Source organism: Crocuta crocuta, unplaced genomic scaffold (assembly GCF_008692635.1).
Source record: "Crocuta crocuta isolate KB4526 unplaced genomic scaffold, BGI_CrCroc_1.0 scaffold221, whole genome shotgun sequence".
Taxonomy (NCBI): domain Eukaryota; kingdom Metazoa; phylum Chordata; class Mammalia; order Carnivora; family Hyaenidae; genus Crocuta; species Crocuta crocuta.
In genome coordinates this window covers 3,005,944-3,031,688 of record NW_027528610.1, presented here as the reverse complement: position 1 = coordinate 3,031,688, position 25,745 = coordinate 3,005,944, and the positions used below count along the sequence as shown (strand labels likewise).

Genomic DNA, 25,745 nt, shown 5'->3' with positions numbered 1-25,745 from the left:
GTAAGAGCTTTGTAGTTTTCCTCATATAGATCTTATACATATTTTGTTAGACTTATAGCGAGTATTTCATTTTTGAGGTGCTATAAATGGCATTTTGTTTCGAATTTTAAATTGCACAGGCTCATTCGTGATATATAGGAAAACAATTTACTTTCGTATGTTTACTTTGTATCTAAACCTTGCTGTCATTGCTTACTGTTTGCCGAAGTTTTTTTTATTGGTTATTTTGGATCTTCTACATAGGTGATCATGTCATCTGTGAACAAACACAGTATTATGTCTTCCTCCACAACCTGAATGTTTTGTATTTAATTTTGTTGTCTTACTGCATTAGGAAGAACTTCTGCGACAATGCTGAAATGGAGTGGTGACAGGGCATATCCTTGTCTTCTTTCTTGACCTCAGCGGGAAAGCTTCAAGTCTCTCACCATTGAGTAGCATGTGACCTGCATGTTTTTCCTAATAGTCTTCATCAAGTTGACAAAGTGCCCTTCTATTCCTAGTTTACTGAGGGTTTTTTCTGTGAATTGGTGTTGTGTGTGGTGAAACATGGCTGTCGATGATATGACAATGTTTTTCTTTTTCACCTGGAATATCTATTTCTTGACCATAAAAATCTATTAGTGGTTTCTACTTCCTGAGCTTCTAAATGAGTTTGGATAACCATCATATTTTTGTAGAGAAATACAAAAGCACCATGATTTATTTGAAAACACGTGATGTGCACTATTGATACCAATGGACATCATGGGTCTTGCTGTACTCTGCATTTACCAGCTACTTTATATTTGTACCTAATTCTGTGCAGCCGAAATACAGAATATGCAGTGTACAAACGCGACTACTTTGGGGGGTATTTAAAAGATCAAAGAAACAGATGCCTGCACTCTCTATATCTACTTCAAAAGTAATTCTGGCTTTTTTAACATTTCCAAAGGTAATACTTCCTGACGGTGTTTCAAAATGAACTGGGCTTGTCAAAATCATGCCTGTTTTATGTCAGACACCTGCAGTTTCTCAGCACTAAAAACAGCACTTCACCTAAGAATTCTAAACTTCAGAATAAACTTCACTGAATACCAGTTTATGATAGGATCACAGTTTCTCAAAACTAAGGAAATTCTTTTATTCCTCTGTTCATACTGCTCAATTCAGCAGCATATATATTATTCCCCAATTTATACTCGACACCTCCATATCATGATACAACTAAGAGCTTTGTACATTTATTATTATGCCTAGAATAAACAATATAATTGTTTTTTTCTTATGGGTACTGCAAAGTCAACACATATACCTCACACTTATTTCTTTTATTAAGTTCATGATTAAATATTTTGGACCCTTCAGATTTTTTCCTCATAAAACCGGTTACTAAATACCAAAAATAATGTCTGACACCATCAAAAAATGGGGGCCACTCTCCAGTCTTGGTCTTGCTTGAATTTCAGCCTCATTTAAGGCTATGACCAATTGGAAAGATTTCCTTCTTCATCTAGAAAGTCACAATATGGGTCTGTTATTGACTTTTTATTGTATTAGAGATTCAGATGCAAAATACTTTCTTAAGGACTGAAGGTGGTGCAGAGCTTTGTAGTTAATGGCAGTAGCTATTTTAGCAATCAGGTGGCATGGAAATAAAAACTTTGTCCTATGGCTATTATGCAATACTGAGTTAAGTCAGTTCTAAGAGAAATGGTAGGAGCACTCTTATGTGTTCACGTTTTCCTTTATTGCACGCCTGTTTTTTGATAAACAGGTGTTTCGGGCAGAGTGCTGATGAGCAAAAGAAAGATCCTTATCCTTGAGGGTCTTATGTTTTAGTAAAAGACACAGACAATAAAGAAAAGAAAATAATAGACTAAACGGATTTTTAGAAGAATAGAATAGAGTAGTAGCAGGTGCTATTGAAAGAGTTGATGCAGGGGCACCCCAGTGGCTTGGTTGGCTAAGCAACCAAATTTGCCTCGGGTCATGATCTTGCATTTTAGGAGTTCAAGCCCCACGTAGGCTCTGTGCTGACAGCTCAGAGCCTGGAGCCTGCTTTGGATTCTGTGTCTCCCTGTGCCTCTCAGCCCCACTCTCTCTCCCTCCCTCTCTCAAAATAAATAAACAGAAAGGAGTTGATGGCAGCCAATGAGTCTGTGCTGAGAAAAGCCTTGGGGATGTGTGCCCAAGTTTGGAGACTAAGGATGCCAGCAGGAATTCATGGGAATGAACATGGCGGCTCGGGGTCGGAGCGAGCTGAGGAATTCAGTCAGAAGAGGTACCCGATTCTTGCTGTATGTGAAACGTTTAGCTATAGGGATTCGTCTAACAGCTTGGATGTGGGGTATGAAAGAAAGAGAGTAGACAGGAAGATCTCCACAGTTTCCCAAACTTGTGAATGGTTTTTCAACTTCAAGAACTCACAGGCAAATTCAAAGCCTACGGTTGTATAACACTCTGTGTGGAGATCCCTTTGAAATCAATAGTTTTGAAACATGAAGGGATGTTAATTTTGTAAAATATCAGTAGCTTAATCAGAGTTATTCCTGCAATTTCATGTTATTCAGTTCAAATAAAGGTATTTCACTTTAAAGCATAATGAATTTTCTCCTTGTGTTTCAGGGTTACCCTTACTTTAAAAATCTCCTTTAATTGTGTGGTAGAGAGCTTTGATTCAGAGATTCATGAAATCAGTGCTATCTTGCTATTTAATTAAATTGAAACAAAAATAGTGAGAGAGACTCTCAAGAGAAATTTAAATATGTATTTGTGGCATTTCAGAGGCAAATTGGCTTTTTATTAATACTTGAAAATATGTACTTGCATTGTTCTGAAAAAAAGGGGGGGCTTATTAATATCATTCCTGGTTCAGTTTCCTTTTTATTTTTTAACTAAAATTCCTACTTAAAGTCTACCAAGGACATTTCAAACATTGGGTATTCTTTAACTATTCCAGTGTTAAAAATGAAAGAACTTTTGTTAAGTAAGAAGATTAAGGCAAAAATATATTGCAAAACTACTGTGTAATAATCAAGTAAATACAACAACCGTGGTGTAGAATTGGATGACAAACCTCAAGTTACGGGATCCCTGGCTGGCTCGGTCTTGATCTCAGGGTAGTGAATTCAAGCCTCATCTACTTAAACAAACAATCAATCAAACAAACAAACAAACAAATCCTCTGATTAGGAGAAATCATGAATGTAGGTAGCATGAATCATTTTAGCCCAAACCAAATCAACATGAACCAAATGAAAATCAGTTTATCTGAATAATGCAAAAACAAAATCAACAGCCGAAACAACAACCTAGAAAACTGCATTGACTGCTATTTTTGTATTCTAAGGAGGTTCCAAAGCAGTCATCAATATTGGAAAGCATTTGCAAGGCAAGTGAAGATGGATTCATGTGGAGAGGTCAAAGAGAGGGAGAAAGGTCTCTCTTTAACTTTGAAATCAGAGTGGCCTTGGATTTGTGGTATCCTGTAAGAATTTGAAAACACATTTAAAGTGTATTAAATATGTATTAAAATATCGGAAATTGTGAATGAAACATGTAACAGGGACATGTATATAAAATGGTGGCACATCACCCGGTAATAATTTCCATAAATATGAGCCTTGCAGACATCTCCCCGGACTCCACACAGCTTTACAGCTTGGAAGAAATGGTTTCTCTGCTCCTGAAAGTTCCCCTCTGTGTCAAGAAAATCGTATGTGTCAGCTAGAGCATTTGGGTTTGGATGTCTAATATTATGCCAAAAATATAGGTCACATTGCCCATCTTTTTTCATATTACTGAAGTCAAAATATACTAAAATGTGTCTGTGTGAAGGACAAAAGAAAAATAACACCGTTACTAACAGTTGACAACCTAATGATTTACCAAGTAGGTAGTCTGGCTGAAAAAGTAAATAGAAGGATAATTTTCATAACACTGTTAAATGCTCATTAACCCCTTTAGTAGAGTTAAGGGAATTTGTTTATTGGTAACAAAGTATAGAATAAGTAGTCATTTAGAAGCCTGGCCCAAAAAAAAAAAAAAAAAGGAGTTTAATGAAAAATTTCCATTAGACTCCATTAGTAAAAAAAAAAAAAAATCATTGGAAATAATATTGGAATCCAACAATCACCATTAGAGCTACCATTTGAATATACCATGTGGAAAAAGGAAAGAGATTCCGATACTCTCGGGTAGCACATAAAATGATAATGTTAACTTTTAAATACTTCCTAAAAATATGCCTCACCATTTTCAGGTGCAAACATTTGCATGCATCAGAGATGGTTGCTCACTAGAATTTGACACCTGCGTTTCTATCCAAAGAAATCCACTGGGAATGAGGGCCCCGGGGAATCACGTTCATCATAAATGCAATAAAGCATTGAGAAAACCAGCGGTATGTTTTACATAAAGGAAAAGATGCATTTAGATCAATGGCTCCTAGATTTCATCAAAGCTCTCTAGTTTTTAAAGTTCTGTAGAAAGTACAAGACAAATGCAAACGCTGTCAGTTAGCTGGACATTCATTTCAGCACTTTGATTTTTTTTTTTCAGAAAATGTTGGCCCTTTGTGTCATCCAGATTATTTTCTTTACTTTTTTTAAATGTTGATTTTTTTATTTATTTAAGTAATCTCAGCACCCAATGTAGGGCTCAAATTCACAACCCCAAGATTGTCTAGCATCATGTGCTCTTCCAACTGAACCAGCCAGATGCCCCTGTCATCCAAATTATTTTATTTTATTTTTAAAAAAATTTTTAATGTTTTATTTATTTCTGAGAGATAGAGACAGCATGAGCAGGGGAGGGTCAGAGAGTGAGGGAGACACAGAATCTGAAGCAGGCTCCAGGCTCTGAGCTGTCAGCACAGAGCCCGACACAGGGCTCGAACCCACAAACGGTGAGATCATGACCTGAGCGGAAGTCAGACACTTAACTGACCGAGCCATGCAGGCGGCCCCCAAATTATTTTAACAAAATAAAAATATTTTTTAAAAAAATATTAAAACTTCAACAAAATATAACAAATATATAACAAAATATTTAACAAAATATAAAAAACTTTTTAACAAAAATTAAAATATTACAGTAAAGCTGTAACTGATACTGAAATAATCCACATACCAAACGTGTAGGAACTCAAAGAGAGGACGTCCTGAGATTTTTTTTTTTAAAAACTGAGATTATGGACAGTGTGGTACCAATAATGCTCTTCGGTGTTGGGAAGGATCGTTAGCAAGCATGGAGAGCAGAAGTGAGATGGAAAGTCACGTGCATCTGCTTCTTGTACCAGGCAGTCCTGGCAATGTTGATGTGAATTAGGAATTTATGGATGTCTGGCTTGTTGTACACTCCAGAAAATCATTTTACATAAAGCATTGTTAAAACCAGGTAGAGTTTAATTTCTAAGTTCTCTTCCTCGTTGTAGTGCATGGTTACCCATCTATCAGGTGTTCAGGGCCAGTCTAGAGTGGCATATGTGTTTTGGGTTTGAAGGGCTGCTCATCTCATGTTTAAAATACACATATTTGGTGCAAGTAGCAAAGTTTCATTGCATCAAAACTTTGATATCATTATATTTATTTCCATTTTTCTTAAATCTTTGACAAGGCTAATTTTTTTTTTTTTTTTTTGCTTTAGAATGTGATTATGGGCTATTGTATTTTGGTTTCTGTGTGTGTACATGAATACATGTGTGCACAGATGATGAATAGATGATAGATAGAAGGATAATTCGATGAATGGATGAAATGGATGGGTGGATAGTAGATGACTTGATGGATGGGTGGACAGATAGATGGATGTTAGATATGTTAGATGATTGGATGGAGGGAGGGATGGATGATGGATGATAGATAGATAGATAGATAGATAGATAGATAGATAGATAGAATGGATGGTTGGATGGATGGATAGATAGGTAGATAGATAAATAGTAGATTGATAGATAATTGGATGATTGGATGAAAAGTTGAATGGGTGGATAGATGTTAGATAGATAATTGAATGGATGGGGGGGTGGGATGGATGATGGGTAGATGGATGGATGTATGCACAGATGATAGGTAGGTAGGGAGGGAGGGAGGTAGATAGATAGATGGATGGATAGATAGATAGATAGATGATAGATAGATAGATCCTGTGATTCCTCTCCTTATCTCTTAGTGGATTTGAAACCTATCATCCACATTACATTTGGGGGAATCTGGCATCCCACGGTTTCAACTCTACAGAGTCAGAGTGTTGGAATACCCTTTCGGTTATAGAATGCCAGTCCACATGATCTTATAAAGAAATCTCTCTTCACAATTCCACATGGCATCTCTTTCAGCTGGTCTGGCCACTTGTCTTTCTCCTAAGACTGCCACTTTGATATCACACAGGACCATGGTGGAAAGAGACCTAGCAAATCCAAAACTGCATTCTAACAGCCCTCTGCATATATTACATTTGAGAAGCACTGGCAGCCTATGCCCTCGTCAGCTCTAGGTCACACACGGCCAGGAGTCGTCACCAAGGATAGCTGAAAACATAGGTGAAGTGGGAACAATGCAAAGTCACAGCCCATCCTGATGGAAGTTAAGAGTCAGCTAAGTCAATCTAATGGCTGATGGAGCTGAATTTGTTGTCATTCATCAGGAAGAGCGACTTGCTCACAAGCTCTGCCAACATTGACTATTTCACCTGCTTAGCTTGGTGTATATTCTACACTGTGTACATCCCAGTCTTGTTGAGGGATGTGTTTGCATGTCTGCCGTGTCCCTCAAGGCTGGGATCTGAGATTCTATTCTCTGGAGACTACATTTGAGTGTGCTCGAATGAGGAACCATTCCCCCTGTTCCAGTGCAATAAATGCCTCCTCTTCTTCAGTAGTTGTAAAGAGAACACAGCTGCTCTCTCGGTCCCTCAGTGCTCCACGAGCAAACCCCGCAGTTTACCTGAAAATCTGTTAGTGGTGAGGTGTCAGCCTCCACACCAGGGTCCCTGTCTCCAGCTGGCAAGATGCACATCTGCTCATGAACCTTCACACACTCGCACCTGGAAAGGTGTTCCAAATCTTTTTTTTTTTTTTTAATGTTTATTTTTGAGAGAGACAGAGCATGAGCAGGGAAGGAGCAGAGATGGGGAGAGACAGAATCCAAAGCAGGCTCCCGGCTCTGAGCCGTCAGCATAGACCCCGACGCGGGGCTGAACCCACACACCGTGAGATCATGACCCAAACAGAAGTCGGATGTTTAACCCACTGAGCCACCTGGGTGGCCCTTTTTTTTAGTTTCATGGGCACCTAGGTGTGTGTGCACATGCGTGCACGCGCATGGAGTGCTATGTGATTTTATCACAGGCATACATTTGTGAACCTTCCAAGACAATGAAGATGAAACGTCCCATATTCCTTGACCGACTCCATCCCCTGTCCCTGGCAATCTCTAATCTCATCCTCGCCTCTACAGATCGGTCACTTCACAGTCATCCCCATAGGAACTGTATAGGGTTGTAAACTTTGGAGCTAGATTTTTTTCCCCCTCAGTGGAAGATTCTTATTTTATGTTTCCTTTTGGAAGAGTGGTGTAGACTTTAGAACCAGGGACTCAGGTAACAGGGTTTGGATTTTGACACTTAGCACAGCCAGTCACCAACCTGTTTGACCCTTGATTCCTTATCTATAGAATGGGGATAACGGTATCTTATCACAGAAAGGTATGAGGGGGGGATGAATCAATGCCTGTCAAACTCTGCACCGTCGGTTTCATTTCACCTTGGAAAACGGTACAGAGGATCTTTAAAAAATTAAAAAGAGAACTACTACATGATCCAACAATCCCCACCTGTCGGTATCTATCGAAAAGGAAACAAAAGTCACGATCTTGAAAATACATCCGTTCCCCCCAACCCGTTCCTTGCAGTATTATTGACAAGAGCCAAAATATGGAAACAACGGGTGTCAGTCAGTGAAAATGGATAAAGAAGATGTGATATAAATAAAATGATATATTATTCAGCCATAAAAAAGGAGGAAATGCTGTCATTTGGGACGACATGGGTGGACTTTGAGGGAATTAATGCTAAGTGAGATACATCAGACAGAGAAGGCCAAATCCCCGTGATCTCTCTTATATGTGGAATCTAAAAAACAAAGAAATAAATTAAATCCCAAATGCGTAGATAAAGAGATTAGTGGTTTCCAGAGGCGGGAAGGGGCTTGGGGATGAATAAAATAGGCAAAGGGAAACAAAAAAGTTACAGAATTCCAATTACAAAATAAAAAAATCATAGAGATATAATGTACACCATGGTCACTACAGTTAGCAGTCCTGTGCTGTATATTTGAAAGTTGCTAAGGGGCACCTATGGGACTCAGTGGGTTCACCGTCCGACTTCGGCTCAGGTCATGATCTCACAGTTTGTAGGTTCGAGCCCCAAATCGGGCTCTGTGCTGACAGCTCAGAGGCTGGAACCTGCTTCGGATTCTGTGTCTCCCTGTCTTTGCCCCTTCCACGCTTGCACTCGGTCTTTCTCTTTATCAAAAATAAATAAACATTTTTAAATTAAAATAAATAAACATTAAAAAATTTAAAAAATGAAAGTTGCTTAGAATAAATTTTAAAAGTTGCATCCAAGAGAAAAAATTGTAACTGTGCGGTGATGGATATTACCTATGCTTATTCTGGTAATCATTTTTGCAATACACACAAGTATCAAATCATTAGAATGTAGACCTAAAACTAATCCAATGTTATACGTTAATTATATCTCAATGAAAATGAATAAACTAGGTATTTCATGAATGTAATGCTATATGTATCCTAAAGATGTTTTCTCTTGGTCTGATCGAGTATATGGTAGAAAATTGAAGGCATGAAATTTAACCCATTTTACCATGTCAAAAAAGAAGGCCGAGGAAATGATGGTCTCCACTGCATTAAAAGAGGTAAAAATTTCTTAAAAAAATTTTTTTTACATTTATTTATTTTTGAGAGACAGAGAGAGAGAGAGAGAGAGCGCGTGAGTGAGCACAGGCCCGACGGGGGCTTGAACTCACAAACTGTGAGACCATGACCTGAGCCAAAGTCGAATGCTTAACCGACTGAGCTCCTCAGGCACTCCAAGAGGTAAAAATTTCTAAGATCTTAAGTACATCCGAATGCTTTCTAGTTGTTTCCTAATCAGTCACAGACCTCAGTATTGAGCACGGAGAGCGAGGTATTGAGGAAAAGTATGTGTAGTAAAATCATGTGCTGTTTTTAGAAACCACCCGGGCTTCCTTTTATCACTCTGTCGAATGTAGGACACAGCACGCTGAGATTGTCTTATTTCGGGTCCATCAGTTAACACCTTCAGACTGGGACCCGGGCACGATTTCTCCCAGAACACGAGCTGACAGAACTCAGCTGGAAACATTTAACCCAGAGTCCTTGTAAAGGAGAAAATGGTGTAGCTGTGCAAAATCCAAAATTGGGGCCATGGTCTATTTTAAATAATTCATCTTTCTAAAGCCCGCCAGACAAATTACTTAAAATACATCCTTCACACTTATGTTGGTGATTAAAAACGCCAGCCTGCACTGGAAAGGTGTAAAAGAGAGAGGAAAAACGTGCACATTTCTCTTGCAGGAGAAACATGACCTATTCCTTGTTGGAGAATCTCTGAAAAGGCATCTCTAAGTTTGCAATCCACGCCACATCATCTCCCACGACAGCACTTACGACCTCGGAAGTTTTAAGTCGTTCACGTCAACATTTAAAACAGTCAAATATCAACTATCTGGACAATTTGAAAGAGAGAACATTGCGATTTAATAAGATACCTGAATTACAAACGATTTCCTTTTTATGGGGTTACCTCCAAGGCAATAGAATTGGTTTATAAAAGCAAAAGACATGATTGAATATTAACAGACCCGCCAGCACTCATAACGGAGTTGAGTTTTCGTTCTTTCTGTTATGTCAGGACGATCTATTCTTCTCAACTCATGTTATAAATTCTTCAAGCAGTTTGTTAACAAAAAAGTATATAAACATCACCTCAAACCCTCTTTAATTTTCCCCCCAATTTAGCATTGGTTCAATCTGAATTAACTGGTTGTTTGGTGTTGATATTCTCAATGAACGAATGACTGAATCGCGTATATCATTTCTTTAGCTTGCTCGAGACTTATTTACTTGAGATGTGGCTTTCCATCTTTGAGTTTAAAAAGGAGCAATCCATCTTTCAATTTTTTTAATCACTGGAATCTGCTAGAACTATCTACAAAAAAGAGGCAAATCTAATGTGTTATGTTTGTTATTTCTCTTATAATACTCTTCAGTTTCGTGACACTGGCGTGTGAATATTCGGAATATTTTTATGATGCTGGAATCACAGGCACTGATCAGTCATTTCATTTGCTAAAAATGTTTTTAAAAAATGTTTTAATATTTATTTATTTTTGAGAGAGTGTGAGTGGGGGAGGGGCAGAGAGAGGGAGACACAGAATCTGAAGCAGCTCCAGGCTCTGAGCTGTCAGCACAGAGCCCGATGTGAGGCTCGAACTCATGGACCATGAGATCATGACCTGAGCCCAAGTCAGATACTTTGCCCACTGAGCCACCCAGATGCCCCTCATTTGCTAAAAATATCTTATTTTGACACTTACATCCTTAGCCTTAGGGGGCCACTTTTTTCTGGTATAAAAGCACTCTTTTCATATTAAGGACACATTTATGAGTATTTTATTAGATGTTCCTTTTTCTTACAAAATCTAATGGTTAAGTATATAATCCCTTATTATGAACTCCTATCACTGTGTGTATTAGAGCCTCAGAATTTTCTCTTGAAAGTCACTAAAAATAGCTCGTAAATATTCTCAGCACACACACACACACACACACAAAAGGTTAAGTATGTGAGGTGTTTGGTATGTTTATTGTCTTTCTCTTGTGATCATTCTACAATGTATGCACCAAATCATCATATTTTACACTTTAAATGTATACAATTATATTTTTCCATTAGAATATAATGGAAATATAGAGTCGAATTCTCAATAGAATTGAAAAAATCGACAAACATAAAAAATGATTTCTGTTTCCTTGAACTTTACCTGTGCAAGGCAGTTCTGCTTTGGAAACTCAGCAAAGCTAGTCCTTTGTCACAGATGAATCCCCTAGGGTCCCCAAACCAGCAAAGCTCTCTGTTCACTTTGACTTACTTTCTTGCCCTTTACATTGGTAAAAGAAGGATATTCACCTCCCCCCTGGAATCAAACATATTCTCCTGTCTCCCAAGAACCAAGAATGGAGGACTTGGCCAATAAGTTGTCTTCTTTACGTAACACATTTCTGTTCTGCAATTCTTCCTGTTGCATGATGACTCACTGGGAAGTTGAAATGACCCGAAGAAGGTGCCCCACAGGTGGACGGAGAAATGCTTCATCAAGGGGCCCTTCCGCACTGTCATCGGTCCATTGATTCTGACGGGTGCACAATGATTCTGATGGGTGCTGCCCATCAAAGGAGCTTTGCTTGTGATCCATGGTGGTAGCGCTCTCTCCTTCATCGATTGAAACAAGATGGGACATTCTGTGACCTGAGTTATCCAATATTAATATTAATATTAATAATCTTAACTACTGGAGGTCATCCCAGACCTGAGGGGAGTTTGGCAATGAAGGGGCGTGGGGTGGATTTAGGATTTACTGACTATCTGACCTGGGGATATTCTTTCTTAGTAAATTTTTAATAACATCTTAATGACCAGTTTCTTAATGCCTAAATTAATAGCATATGCAACAGCTGGTCATGCCTTCAGCCATAACAAAGAGCCTCACATCTCAGATGAGCTTCTGGCTTGCTTCAGTGTTCATGTCTCTGGAGATGTTTATTCATCAGACTCACCTGGAGTCTTTCCCCAAGGTTATTCCTTGACAATGTCCTACAGAAGCTTCGTGAAATGTATAAATTACCAGGAAGTACCGTGAGGTCTAAGTTTATAGAATGTTGATAGCATTCCTTTGGAGATTAACAGCCAAAGGGTTATATCAGTGTTAAAAGGGTCCATGCTGTGAGATTCTAGATTTCCATTTTCTTAAGACCCTATCTCCAATGAAAAGTGCGTCCACGGTAGTATAGATAGAGGTCATGCATGATGTGAAAAAGTATTTTATAGGCACAGCTTTCTATGAGCTCTTGAAATATGCCCAGTCCATGCAGAGAAAGGCTCTAAATCTAAAATACACACCAAATCTCAGAGGCTCTTTACAGAAGAAAAACTATAGAGTGGTTTCATGATGACGTATACTGATTTTTGAAATTCTATTTCATGCATTGGATTCAAAAAAATAATCTCTCCCATTCCTTTTTTTAAATGTGGCTACTTGAAGATTTGAACCTTGCCTACATGGCTCACGTTACATTTCTCTCGGTGATGCTAGAATACAGGATACAGATGCCGATTTTATCACAACGGTTTTTATTACGACTGCATACAGATTTTAGTGTTATTGCTCGTTACCACTAACAACATGAACCAAGTGTCCATCACTGTGAACACTGTCAAGGCCATCACATCACATCCATCCTATCAGATTCTTCAAAGTGCATAAGAAACATGGCATAAATGCATATCTAGGGACAGGAGACATCATCTAAATTAGTGTTTGATGGAAAATCCAAAGAGCCCCAAATAGTACATAAAACGGGATAGCATTAATGGTAGAAGATTATAGGGGCACTTGGGTGGCTCAGTTGGCCAGGTGTCTGACTTTGGCTCAGGTCAGGATCTCACGGTTTGTGGGTTTGAGCCCCACATCGGGCTCTGTGTTAATAGCTCAGAACCTGTAGCCTGCTTTGGATTCTGTGTTTCCCTCTCTCTCTCTCTGTCCCTCCCCTGCTCGGGCTCTGTCTCTCTCAAAAATAAATAAACATTAAAAAATGTTTTTAAATGTTCAGAAATTGTATTGGTCAGAGTTCTCCAGAGAAGCAGAACCTGGATTTTCTATCATTTCCTTTTCTCTTTTCCTTCCCTTCCCTTCCCTTCCCTTCCCCTCCCCTCCCCTCCCCTCCCTTTCCTTTTCTGCTAACCTGATGCCCATGTCATATTCACTGAGTCAGCAGCAGTTAAATTGAGTGTGAAGAAGAATCTTGCAGGAGGTTCCTCAAGATGCAGGTTCCCTGATTCCACGTCTGAAGATCCATCCTGGACAAGTGTCTGGTTCCGCTCCCAAGGGAAACTATGCCCCATGAAGATCTGGCAGGCTGCTCCTGCACTGCTTTCCCACAGGGGCTTTCCTTCTGGAGCCTTCTGTGGGTGGACTGGGCTGTCCTCTCTCCTGGAGCAGGAAACCGGACAGAAGAGATGGCCAGTCCTTTCCCTGCTCACCTGTCCGTTCCACACATTTCATACCACCCTCTGCACGGGGGCTTCCTATAGCTCCTGATCCTTTCTTGCAACTTCAAAATATCCCCTGCGCTCAGGAGTAGCCTGGTTCTCATGCAAATTCTTGGCTTGCCTGCCTTTCTGTCTGCATCGTGTGACTCTGAACCCTGTTTAGACATCAACGTTGAGGTCAGTTTCTCAGGGAAGGCTACCCTGGATGGCCCCTGAGCACGTCCAACCGGGACGGGACTCCTATTTCCCATCCTCATTCTTCTAAATGCTCCACTTCATAATGGTGTACGTATGTCAGAAGGTACATAACTCGAGGTGTCTTCGGAACCCACACCGTTAAGCACTGTGCTGTACTGTGCAAACGTTTGCATCGACAGCTCACGGCAAAACATGTGGCCGGAGCTAGCAGGTGAAGACACTGCACCTTCAGCCACAGCAAACCCTTCCTACATAAGGGTTGCAAACACTGCCAGCCTCCTCTCAGTCTACTTTAAAGCCTCTTCTCTCACACGAGGGCTTGAGCCATTGACGAGAAACACAAGCGACTAAAACATTAGGTTGCAATCACCGTGCTGCCCAGGACAGCTTTTCCAAAGGTCCTCTCCCTCTTGGTGTCCCCTCCACCCTGGTGACCTCTCCGGTTTCGGGCACAACGGTGCAGTGCAATGAACAGTGGGCAGCCCTTCGGGGACAGAGAAGAGGGCTGAAGGTTCAATCAGGCCAGCCAACAGTGGCTGGGAATGAAGGCCAGGCCACTCTTTCCTCCCCGCCTTCCCTGAGGGGCTGATGGAAACCCGGTGCACACACCCCTGCAGCCAAGCTAGCTGATCTGCTCATCCTCACACATGTCTACATACGTGCGGAAAAGTGGAGAGAGAGCACAACGACAAGTCTTGCCTGTGTTGATACGAAACACGCAGCAAGGAATTACAGGTGAGTGGCTGCCTTGTGGCCGAGGGCATGTCGGAGACGCAATTTCTTGTAGGGAGTATCCTTGCCATTGCAGGTGGAGGTAAGGAGCAGAGAAATTGAAAGGAAGAAAGAAGACCACAGAGGAAGGTACCCTAGGTTGGTTTCTTTGCAAATGAGAGTGATTTATCTTGCTGGCTGTAAGGTCCCAGAGACAAGGTCTGTACATCCGTTTTTACAATACCCAAGGGTTTCTCTACCTTGAGTACCTCTTCTTCTGAGGTGGCACTCAATGCAAGGACTTTTTAATCAAATCCAAACATATTTAATTCAGTCTAAACAAGGCACACCTCAACGTGCTGGAAATAAACTCCTTAGATTTTCTTCTTCACAGGGGAAATTCAATGGTTATGAAATCAGAGACTTGTACTTGAACATAAATGGATGTTGTGAACAGAACACAAATGGAAGTTGTGGAGAAAAAAAAGACATGCAAGTTGATTTGCCTGAAATGTAAGATATGTTTCAACCAAAAATGCATATTTGTCTCAATACCAATATCGAGTCCCAAACTCTTCTTAAAATAAAAACACCCTGTGCAATCAAAATGATATTTTCAGTAAAACAGTTCTGTGGATACACACACCCCACACGCGTGCGCACACACACACACACACACACACACACACTTTAGCCATAGAGGGAGAGACTCGGGGCCTTGGCGATAGGAAATGAATGTGTATGTTATGGTGTCTTGGTCTTCGACAGAGAGAAAGTTCCTAAACCCTCTCTATTCCCCCAAACATAGGACACTTGTACGGATGTTTCATAAAACCACAGAGCAGGTAGCTCATTTGGATAAAATGCAGCGAATGCCTTGGCTGTTTGTAAAGGAATGACGTAAAGGGATGTCATTTTTCAGCTGCAAACTTTGAGCTTGAAGCTTTCCGTGTTGAGGACACGGTGTGCTCCCGCAAATACCAACTGTATATATTATGCCATATTCATGAATACAATGAGAACATCGATGTCTGTGAAATTAGGAAGAATAAACACTATGAAGGATAGGACATTTCCGCAGGAAATTGGCTTATTGGTTTTGTGTGCTGTTATAGAGTCACAGCTTACATGCTAAACCCCGGACATAGCGCAAAGGCAGGATGTGTAAATGTTGCTGACTCTGGAAGCAAAGTCATCCACAGCCTATGGCAAAGGGAATGGAAGATGAGAATAAAAGAGAAACAGTAGAAAAAGAAGTGAAAACATAGAGGTGAAATTAAGATGCTCTTAATACAAAGTGTCAACAAGACCTCCCTTTGCCCAGTCCCTACCCTGGATGTCACCTGCCAGGAAAACCAGAAAGTTGTGCCACTGTCAGCCACTTGCTCCTAAACCCATCTCCTTATTTGAATCCTCAAGGGGGCCCTTTTACTCTACTAATTTTGCTTCTTTACCTGGACATCGAGACTGATGAAAAGTTACATAACTCATCCATCATTGTAGAGATAAACTATAGTGGAATTACCATCTGGATTCCCTGTCTTTTTAGGTGCGTACATTTTCACATTTTCGCTCACTAGGCAGGTGTCTCCTCTTAAATTTAAACCAAAGTAATTGACAGGTGGCATAAATGGAAAAGATAACAGTGACCTTCAGGTGAGGCATCATTTGCAAGTGTAGGTAAGACAGTGTTATGTGTACGCAAGCCCTGGGCTCATTTGTTGCCATGTTCACGAGTTAACTGTGATAAGGAGCGCCTTCTGCTTGGTTGGGAATATCGGTGTCTGTTGAGACGTCGTACCTATACAGATACTTGTCACACTGGGATATTGTCTGTCAACCCAGTGTTGCCTTGTACGTCTATCCATGCATTTCATAAAACAACACACGTTTCTGCCTGGAGATGTGAGCATTTACAGCTCTCTCATGCCCAGCAAGCAGGAGTCAGACTCCTCGGCTCTCCAAAGGCAGTGGGAACAAAAAGTCACCGGTGAAACTATCGTGAAATGCTATAGGGTAGCTAACATCTTATTTTCTGCACTGACATATTAATTTTCCAAAGATCTATTCTCAAAGAAACGAAGGTAGCATGGAGATACCCTAGAAGTCATTCTCAAGAACTCAGGGCACCAAGAAGCGCTACAGAATGCCAATAGAATATTAGTGGCCGTGCTCAAGGACTCCATTATTATAATGAAAACCACCGTCCTCGAGTTCCACAGGCCACCCGGAGTTCGCCACGAGATGGAAGGAGGAAGGAGCATGTTAGCCCTAAAAGATCATCCCTCATATTTGCTTGCAATATCCCAAAAGGTAGCTGCTTTAACCTTCTTTGTCTGTAGGGTCATTCATTCAGCATCGGTGGATCTACTATGCCCATCACTTACTGGTCTTGTCCACTCTGCACCTCTACGGAGCACCCTCTGTTTGCTCATGTGAAGAATGCAGAGTCATAACCACCTGCTTTACACGGTTATTGCCAGGAGGAAGGACTGGCCACAGTACTTTGTGAGTAGAAGTGGTGTTTCCTGACTCATTCCTATTGACCACATCAGCACAACCCTGATTGCAGAAATCAACAGAATCCATTGCGTCTAATGTTCAAGGATGCCTCTGTGCCCGTTACCATGCTGATGTTGCTGGCTTCTGGGGGTGTCATTCAGATTTAACTTTAGAGTTGATTTTCCTGTGTCAGATCTTCTGTTATTTAAAACACAAACAAAAAATGAAAGATAATTGCATGACCACCAGCACAATCAAGACAGGAAGTATTTTACTCACCTCCCCAAAGTCCCCATGGGCAAATTAGACCTCAGTAAAAGGGATCTAACATACCAGATGTCCAAAATATCACAGGTCTGTGGAAAATAACACAATGCGACATTCCCACAGGGTTTGAAATGTACAGTCCATGGAAGGAAATCCATGGTTGAGAAATTCTTGTTCCCATAGTCAATTCCATTCAATAAATAAGTATTGACAACAAGCTGTCCACTAATTGCAAACCATGTTCAAAACTGGTGGGAATTCATGCAACTCGGACACAAATTCATGACAAAAACATGTAGGTAATGGGGCGCCTGGGTGGCTTAGTCGGTTAAGCGTCCGACTTTCGTTTAGGTCATGATCTCACGGTTTGTGGGTTCGAGCCCCGCATCGGGCTCTGTGCTGACTGCCAGCTCAGAGTCTAGAGCTTGTTTCAGATTCTGTGTCTCCCTCTCTCTCTGACCCTCCCCTGCTCACGCTGTCTCTCTCTCTCTCCTAGAAATAAATAAAAAAATATTAAAAAACAAACAGGTAGGTAAAACACTTTAGGTCACCCCCCCCAAGCACAAATACTAATATTTGTACTTTCTACCTCGTATTATAATAATACATTTAAATATAATCATAATACCCAGCCCCAGCAGTGATACATTGATTGCTAAGGGCTCACATAGAAATTATTCCTTTCCTGGAGAACTGGTCTTGGGCTTTAATTGGCTGATATAATCGAGGAGGTTAAGCCATCCCACCATCCAGAGATGTCCTATAACCACCAGCTGACAGACATAGGATGCCAAGGGTCAGCCTGTTTTCCTCCAGGTGGGATTAATTTGATGAAGGAACGTATAATCCACAATAGCGGTTTTCGCTGTGTAGACACTGGGCAAGCAACAGCCCATCAATCAGAAAGTCTGCAGCTGGGGCCAGTCACCATGTTTTAACTTGCCAGGTGATTCTGAAGTTTGTTTGGTCCGAGAACTGCTGACCTTCAGAGTGATATAACAATTTAAAAGAAATACATATTTGTTTATTACAAGACCAAAGCACACTGCTTGTTGTATTTCATATTCCTCCATGGTTCCTGAGACCACTGCAGAGCCATAAGATGAATGGGTGTCTTATTAATGAAGGTGACTCTTAGATACCACCCCCCTCCATGGGCAGGGTTGGTAGCCATGAGGACCACCCAGGTGATTAGAGGGTTAGAACATTCAGTCCCACCCCCTGACCTAGGCTAGTGGTTAAGTCAGCCAATGGTCAGCGACTTAGTCAATCACAGCTATGCAGTGGAGCCTCTATAAAAAGCAGAGATGAGTGCTTTTGGACGCTTGGTGGGGGAGCCAGGATGCTTTCGTATGATGTCACTGAGCCAGACCCCAAGCACCATGGGGATGGGCCCTCATTTGTTCTGGACCTTGCCCTATGAATCTCTACAGATGCCTCTTGATTCATATCCTATATCCTGTCCTGTAATGTGCTGGTGAATGTAGGTAAGTGTTTTTTATGAAATCTGTGAGCCACTCTAGCAAGTTAACTGAACCTAAGAGAGGTTGTTGGAACCTTCAATCTATAATCATCTGGTCAGGAGCACAGGAAACAATCTGAGGTTTAGGACCGGCGTCTGAAGTGGGGGTAGGTACAGGCTTACAGGATTGAGTCTTACCTTGTGGAACCGGACACTCTCTCCGGGAAGATAGTGTCAAAATTGAGTTGAAATGTAGGACACCCTAGTGGTGTCCGAAAATTGCTTGGCATTGAGTACGGGGGGCCCCTCCACGTTGGGAAGAGGAACTCTAAAAGACTCGGGTTTCCTGTGGCTGCAGGTAAAGACTATCTGCAGATGTGACTATGCCTTTGCTTCGCTGTCTTCCTGCCTTACCCTTGCCCCATCGCTTTTCCACCTGGGAGTCCATTATCAACCAGTGCGTGTACCAGGATCCTCTTTCAGTTTCTCTTTCCAGGAGGCTAGGATGCTGGCAGTTACCATCAACCCAGGTTCTAGGCATTTGAGTCCTATGGTCCGGGAGCTTCAGAAAGCATGTGCCAGAGGCAGGTATTGGCATTGACCGGATGCCTTCTTTCACTGCAGGATTCGTACAACTAGGAAGAGAGGTGAGTAGGCGGCTTCCGTTACTTGACCCTCCACAAATGAGAATGAATATAACAGGGATGCCAAAATCGACCATGGGCAGTGGACTCCTGATTTCCTTCTTCCTAAAACATGTCCAGCCCCAAACAGCTCCAAGTCTGAAAGCTGTAGTGATTCTCCTGGCACATACTTGTTTTCATCCATGCCTGGTTGTGCAAGATGCTACGGCCAGGGTTCGAAAGCCATGCCTTGCTGCACTGGCTCAGGATTTCTTTCCATCGTACATCAAGCCAAATGGTATTCTTTCCTCCTGAGATCGAGATTGATTTGCTCCGGTGTTCTTCATCCCTCCTTGCTCCAAGAGCAGCTCAGCTGGTATCATAAGCCACAGTCTAAGTGCTCCCTCTCTGACACCTTCACTGACCCTCCAATGCCCAGTTAATGCCCAGCCTACTGAATTTCCTTCTTTCTTTCCTTCCCCTCTTTGTCTTTTCCTCTCTTCATTCTGATTTCTTCCACTTTCTTCCAATTTCTCTGAACCTGTGTGCAGCAGGCTTGGGATTGGAAAAAAAAAAACTTTCCATCAAGAAATCCAAGCTCAATGGAGAAACTTGCATAAAGAGATCATTACAGTATTTAATAGGCGGTAGTTTTCTGCCCTATTCTTATGGCTTCAACATTCTGTATATATGTTGTGCTTCTCTATCATTGATTTAGACAGCATTTTCTTGCTCTCCATACTTCCTCGGGTCCTAGCTCTGTTCACCGGGTTCCCACTAGGCTGTTTTCTGCAAGAGCTCTACAGGGGACTATATTGAATGGAATAAACATAGCTTGATGCTTGCCTTTTTAACATGAAAACAGCAAACCGTACACATGTGACTCAGCCTCTACAACTTTTATATCTAAATAATTGCAACTCTGTGCATTTAGGGTAATGAGTTGAATAAACAGCTCCAGACTCTGCCAGGGTAAGCAGGAGGGGCAGCCGACGCCGCTCCCCAATTACTGCAGCCTATTTTTAATGTCTCGAAGATTTGGGTTCTTCACGATGTGTAACCACCCCTGAGCCCCTCCTCGTTGGCAAGAGTCTAGCAGGTTAATTTCTCATCCTGAGGAAATTGCTCTAATTTGTATTGACTGTCATTAGCTTCCTCCAAGAAAATCGTGGTAGGCAATCACCGACCGCGATCACCTGTGGGTGCCCGCCTGCAAGTGCAGCTGTGTTCTGGGAATGTGTGATGCACTGTCTTTTCAGAGATTGAAAGCATTAATAAACGGTGGGGTGTTGGAGAGCACGTATGATACGAAAACCCGGAGATGGATTGTAGCTTTAACTTCTCGTCACCTGAGTTAAATTGCTTCCTTTGGATTTCTGTGTTTCCCCACTGTTCGGAAAAATTTTTCTTCTACACCTCAAGGTTTCATTGGTCTAAAAATTGATACGAGACCGTGAACAGGAAAAAATCAAACTTGATTGTGTATGTGTGTAAGAATAGGAGGCAGCCAGGCAGCTGGGCTACTGAGCCTTGAAGGCCATGCTGAGCTGAGAAGTGGTTATGTTCTACCATCTCAAAGGGGAGGAAGGCAAAAGGCAGGGAATGTTTGGGGAATGTTTGCTGGGCCATCTGGAAGTGATGGGACATAGGAATTTTCCAAGACTGACTTTCCGGGGTTGAGGGGGGGGTGTCTCCATGTACCACACCTGGTTGCTATTCTGTGGTTCTCTGAGGTGATGGCTCTTTCCTGCAGCAGGTCTTCTGTCTAAATTTTTCCAGGTCGTTAAGAGGAAGGTCAAAGGGAATGTGTGAGCCTTATGCTGCTTAAAAGCAGTCAGCCTGAAATAATGCATCTGCCAAAGACCAATTTTGGGGTGACCAAGGTCATTGCCCTACACTATCCTACTGAAATGATAAATGGTGCCTACCTCACAGAACTGTTTCAGAATCAAATGTAAAGGACTATCAAGTAAAATATTGTTTTTGGTGTTTATTTTTGAGCAAGAGCATGAGTGGGGAGGTAAAGACCAGGAAGAGAGAGCATCCCAAGCAGACTCCATGCTTCCCCCACAGAGCTTGATGCAAGGCTGGAACCCACAAACTGTGAGATCATGACCTGAGCTGAAACCAAGAGTTGAACTTAGCCACCCAAGTACCCTAAAAGTAGATATTTATTTTGAATTTAAAAATTACATCAAATTAAAGAGATTTTGCCTCTATGAATAGGGAACCCCAAAATAATAAACCAGAGATATTGCTAAAACTAATCAATGAAGTCTAGTTATTATAATGCTCAGCTCCTGGAGAGCATTATTGAACGATGCCAGTTTTGAGTGTTGAAAGTTGCAGTCAAAACAGTGTTTGAAGGGTTTGAAACGGTGTTTGAAGGGTGTTAGGTTTGAAGGGTGTTAGGTTTAAAGAGTGCTAACAGTGTTAGCAGTGTTTGAAGGGTGCTTGGCTGGCTCAGTTGGTAGAGCATGTGACTCCTGATCTTGGGGTTGTGAGTTCAAGCCCCACATTGAGCATTGAGCTTAAAATAATAAGTAAATGTTGTTTAAGAAAATAGTTTCTGGATTCCATTCTGGTTCTAACTCTCTCATTCCTGGAGTTGCTGAAAAGGCAGAAATTCAGTGCATCTCATGGGAGCTGCATTTTTGTGCTCACATAAGGTCTTAACTGCATGATTGCAAACATACTTGCTATAAAGGCAGATTTATTGAGGTGACTGGGTGGCTCTGTTGGTTGAACATGCAACTCCTGATTTCGGCTCAGATCAGGATCCCAAGGTCCTGGGATTGAGCCTTGTGTTGGACTCAGGCACTGAGTGAACTTCTTTAAGTTTCTCTCTCCCTCTTCCTCTTCCCTGTTCTTGTTCTTTCTCTAAAATTAAAAAGCAAGTACAATATATGTACAGTAACACCCTACCAATTTAGGAAGAGCTTTATCTAAGAATTTAGTGTTCATCACATTCTCACTACAGCCAAAATACTTGTTACCCATTCCTCCAGCCCCAGAAATGGGCACTCATAAATGTTTCTCTTCCAGTTTGTTTGTTTTTTTTTCCAGAATGCCCCATAAATGAAATCCTACAATATTTGCTTTTTAAGTCTCTGTCACCTAGCATAATATCTTAGGTCAATCCATATTGTTAGATAGGTCAGTAGTCGGTTTGTGTATTGCTGAGGAATGTTCCATGGAAATGATGGAGTAGTATAGTCAAGGAAAAGATCCCTTTCCTTTGACTTTTCAGGCTCCTGGCTGAGATGTAGTAATAGGTCTGTAGTAAAGGACAGACTAACCGAGAAAGGAACGGAAGAATACAAGAGGTATACATGGGAGATACCCAGAAAAACAACAAAACTCTCTGAAATGCCCCCAAACAACCATATTAAGTACCATCTTCGGCTAAAGACAAAAGAAAGATGGAGGGTTAGGTCTGGTGGGACCAGTTATGGGATGATGGACAGTCTACCTATTGGACATGGGTATGGCTATTCAGATGTAAATCTAGCTCTTTCTCTGATAAGTTTCTTCAGATTTAGAGGCATCCGTCTCTTCCTCCTATAGAAAAAGACCTTCTCCTTTACAAATGTAAATGCCCCTTCCAGTATGGCAGCTTCTTGGTTTTCAGAACTTTACCTGTGTATGCAGTTTCTTTAAAAATTACCAGCTCAAGGGGCGCCTGGAGGGCTCAGTCCATAGAGCGTCTGACTTCGGCTCAGGTCATGAACTCACGGTTCGTGGGTTCGAGCCCGGTGTCGGGCTCTGTGCTGACACCCAGCTCAGAGCCTGGAGCCTCTTTCAGATTCTGTGTCTACCTTTCTCTGACCCTCCCCTGCTCATGCTGTCTCTCTCTCAGAAATAAAACATTAAAAAAATTAAAAATCACCAGCTCGAAATAATTCTTGTGCCCAGGAGGCATGTTTTGGGGGTGACCTGTTCTGTTACTCTCCACTACGATTTGATAATCCCTTTACAGGTTGATGGATATTTGGATTTTTTCCCCATTCTTGGTGATTATAAATAAACTTGATAGAAACCTTCATGTCGAGATGTCTATGTGCACAGCTTTCTTGCCTTTTGATCGAATTCCTGAAATAGGATTGATGGCGGTATAAGTAGGTTAAATTGTGTGAGAAACTGCCAAACTCTTCCTTTAAAGTGGTCAGTAACGGTGTATCCCTTTCTACCAACAATGCAAGATCATTCCAGTGGATCTACATCCTCACCAGCACTTGACATTTCCCATTGTTCTCCTTATGTCTTGTAGCAGAGGTGCATTGTAAGCTGACGTGGTTTTAACTTAGAAATCTCCAGTGCAGACAGGTTTTTTCTTTATTGGCTACCCAAATACCTTCTTGGTAAAGTGTTCAAATATGTGCAATTTTGGGGAGGACAGAACTGTATTTTCCTTTACTACTACATTGAGCGTTCTTTTTATATTCTGTATTTCAGTCCTTTATCACGTGTGTGATTTGCAAGTCTGCTGCCCGTCTTCTCCTTTTCTTTACAATTTCCTTTAAAAATCAGTTCTTTGATAAATTTCAATAAATACATTCTATGTTCTACAGCCCATTTCTGGTGTTCTAAGAAATGGTTGCTGAGCACAAGTTGTGAAAAGTCTTCCAAATTGTCTTCCAGAAGTTTTGAGGTTTCCATTTCCATCTAGAACACCTCGAGATTTGATTTTTTAATCTAGTCCGAGAAACGCATCGAGTTGCGATGATTACTATTATTTTGTACATGGATGTGCAGTTCAAGTACCAATTGTTAAGACTCTCCTCTGAATTACCTGGAGGTTTGTGAAGCCACATGGGCTGAGGCGCTTCAGCAATAAGGTTCTTGGCGTTGTCCAAGACTCCAAGAGGAAACACTTAGACAAAGGGAGAAAGATTTGTCAAGTCTGGAAGTAAGACAGGAGCTACCTCACAGAGCGTCCGTGCCTCCTCCCGGGTGAGGAAGAGGATCCCCTTTCCCTGTAAGGGTTTTACAGGTTTTGGGGTGTTGATGTTTTTAATGCCCTAACCTTTCAGGGAAGGGTACTGTTTGACCTTGGGTTGATTGTTTACCTTGGGTACGTTTTCCATAGTTTTAGTATTGTGGAATTGCCCACAAGGAGCAATTTTAAGAACATCTGGATTTTTGTGACTTTTCCTGCCACAGGGAGGGGGATCTTGTGATTCGTATGATCTGCGGACTTTTACGTTAAGGGTCAGCCTACAAACCTAAATGGCTTGACTGTGGTCCACGTGTCTCCTGAAATTCCTTTCCTTCCTGCCTCACTTGTATCAAAACATCAATTAATTTGTGTGAGTCTCTTTCAGCGTACTGCTTTCATATATAAATTTTAGGAACCGCTATCAGTTTCTCCAAAACCCTTATTGTGAATTGTTTGGGACTGTACTAAACCCAGAGATCACTTCGAGAACAGACTTCTGGCCAATACTTGAATCTTGCTCATGAATCTGTTTATGCCAGCATGCTAATCTTGCACATATTTTGTTCTGTGCTTTAACAGGGCATGTTTTGTGCTATTATAAGTGATTTTCTTTAAATTTTAATCTCCAATTGAAGAGAAGGGGAAACTCCTCTCTACCCCTCAAGGTTTTCCAACTGGACAAAGAATTAAATTTAAATGAGACAGATTAACAGAAGCAAAACCAAAGTTAAACATGTACACACACCCAATAATGAAATTGAGGTGTAAAATGACCAAACCGGGAAGTTCTTCCACTTATTGGACAGTAAATCCATGAGGAATTGACAAGACAAATAACTTAGAACTTCAATTAGTGAGGAATTCTAAGCCGAATTTGGGCTGGGATATAAATTGGTAAAATGTAACCAGTTAACACCCGTTCATTTATCCTTTCTGGCTTTAAATTTCACATCACTGGTGGTACTGAGATCCTTACCTCCCTGGACATGGGGGACGTCTTTCACGTGGGAGATGATTTCCTGCTTTCAGGGGGCGGGTCTCCCTGTCCCTGGACAGCCTGTCCATTCTGTAACTTTCATTGAAAACCCTCATTATGCCAAAGTGGCCTGTTTTGGGGCAGTCTGTGCTTGGCCCCTAGACAATCATTCATTGTTAGTATATATAAATCCAGTCGAATTTTTTGTATTGAATGGATGGCCAGTTTAATTGATAAATTCCTTTGTTCTAGAACATTTTATTCGAGAACATTTAGTTACAGGGTTATCAATGCAGACATGAACGTCCTCTGCAAAGCAAGGCCGATTCTTTTTTTTTTTTTTTCCCCCCCTTCCTTTCTAATCTGCATGGCTTTAATTTTTGATGGCCAGTTATACTGGCTAAGAATTCTAGTTTACCTCTGAGGAGGCAAGAGAAGGTACCATGGCCTTGCTTTTCTGATGCTGGGGATAATGATCACTTGCCAGTTTTATATATATAGCTGTAGATTTTTCTTCGATGCTGTTTGTAAAGGCTGAGTCAGGCCTCCTGTGTTCGTAGTTAGCTGAGAATTTTTATCAAGATTGGATGTGGCATCTTTTTGAAACGCCTTGTCTGATTTTCTATAGATCATAATCTCTTGGGTTCATATGTTGGTTTGTTTTTTGTTGCTGTGGTGGTTCTTGTGGATGGGATTTTTTTTTTTTATTTT

At 41.3% G+C, this 25,745-nt stretch overlaps 1 protein-coding gene and 1 non-coding gene across 6 annotated transcripts in view; both read left to right on the top strand.

The window, feature by feature from the left end:
• Positions 1-25,745, top strand: part of LOC144223912 (uncharacterized) — a 166,943-nt gene that overhangs the window by 46,180 nt on the left and 95,018 nt on the right. The gene's annotated exons all lie outside the window — the stretch shown is intronic.
• TRNAR-CCU (transfer RNA arginine (anticodon CCU)) lies at positions 21,572-21,644 on the top strand. Its single transcript has one exon. It is a non-coding gene; the product is annotated as a tRNA-Arg (tRNA).